Source organism: Arachis stenosperma, chromosome 2 (assembly GCF_014773155.1).
Source record: "Arachis stenosperma cultivar V10309 chromosome 2, arast.V10309.gnm1.PFL2, whole genome shotgun sequence".
Classification (NCBI taxonomy): domain Eukaryota; kingdom Viridiplantae; phylum Streptophyta; class Magnoliopsida; order Fabales; family Fabaceae; genus Arachis; species Arachis stenosperma.
Window position 1 is genome coordinate 109,602,705 of NC_080378.1, and position 1,955 is coordinate 109,604,659.

Below are 1,955 nucleotides of genomic sequence, written 5' to 3' on the forward strand. Positions count from 1 at the left end.
ACCCTGAGAGTCAATGAGGAGGAGTTCAAGTTGAATGTTGTCAAAGCTGTGCAACATCCAGACACCCCAAATGACTGCATGAGTGTTGATCTTATTGACTCTCTGGTAAGAGAGGTCAATATGACTGAGAGTCTCGAATCAAAGCTAGAGGACATCTTTAAAGATGTTCAGCCTGATTTGGAGGAATCAGAGAGAATAATAGAACCTCTGAAAATCCCTCAGGAAGAGGAGAAACCTCCCAAACCCGAGCTCAAACCATTACCACCATCCCTGAAATATGCATTTCTGGGAGAAGGTGATACCTATCCTGTAATCATAAGCGCTACCTTAGAGCCACAGGAAGAGGAAGCACTAATTCAAGTGCTAAGGACACACAAGACAGCTCTTGGGTGGTCCATCAGTGATCTTAAGGGCATTAGCCCAGCCAGATGCATGCACAAGATCCTATTGGAAGGTGACGCCAAGCCAGTGGTCCAACCACAAAGGCGGCTCAATCCAGCCATGAAGGAAGTGGTGCAGAAGGAGGTCACAAAATTACTAGAGGCTGGGATTATTTATCCTATTTCTGATAGCCCCTGTGTAAGCCCTGTCCAAGTCGTCCCCAAGAAAGGAGGCATGACAGTGGTTCAAAATGAAAAAAATGAACTGGTTCCTACAAGAACAGCTACATGGTGGCGTATGTGTATTGATTATAGAAGGCTCAATACAGCCACCAGAAAGGACCATTTTCCTTTACCATTCATAGACCAGATGCTAGAAAGACTAGCAGGTCATAAATACTACTGCTTCCTGGATGGATATTCAGGTTATAATCAAATTGCAGTAGATCCTCAGGATCAAGAGAAAACGGCATTCACATGTCCATCTGGAGTATTTGCATATAGAAGGATGCCATTTGGCCTGTGCAATGCACCTGCAACCTTTCAGAGGTGCATGCTCTCAATTTTCTCTGATATGGTGGAAAAATTTCTGGAAGTCTTCATGGATGACTTTTCAGTATTTGGAGACTCATTCAGTTCCTGCCTTAACCATCTAGCACTTGTTCTAAAGAGATGCTAAGAGACTAACCTGGTTTTAAACTGGGAGAAGTGTCACTTTATGGTGACTGAAGGAATTGTCCTTGGGCACAAAATCTCGAACAAGGGAATAGCGGTGGATCAAGCTAAGGTAGAGGTGATTGAAAAATTACCACCACCTGCCAATGTTAAGGCAATCAGAAGCTTTCTGGGGCATGCAGGATTCTATAGGAGGTTTATAAAGGATTTTTCAAAAATCGCCAAACCTCTGAGCAACCTGCTAGCTGCTGACACGCCATTTGTCTTTGATAAGGAATGTCTGCAGGCATTTGAGACTCTGAAAGCTAAATTGGTCAGAGCACAAATCATCTCTGCACCAAACTGGACATTGCCATTTGAACTAATGTGTGATGCCAGTGACCATGCCATTGGTGCAGTGTTGGGACAAAGGCATGACAAGCTTCTGCACGTCATTTACTATTCCAGTCGAGTTCTAAATGATGCACAGAAGAACTACACAACCACAGAAAAAGAGCTACTTGCAGTGGTTTACGCCATTGACAAATTCAGATCCTATTTAGTAGGATCAAAAGTGATTGTGTACACTGATCATGCTGCTCTTAAATATCTACTCACAAAGCAAGATTCAAAACCCAGACTCATAAGATGGGTGTTGCTTCTGCAAGAGTTTGATATAGAAATAAGAGACAGAAAAGGGACAGAGAATTAGGTAGCAGATCACTTGTCCCGAATAGAACCAGTAGAAGGGGCGTCCCTCCCTCTTACTGAGATCTCTGAAAACTTTCTGGATGAGCAACTCTTTGCCATCCAGGAAGTGCCATGGTTTGCAGACATTGCAAACTACAAGGCAGTGAGATTCATACCCAAAGAATATAGTAGGCAGCAATCAAAGAAGCTGATCACGGATGCAAAGTATTA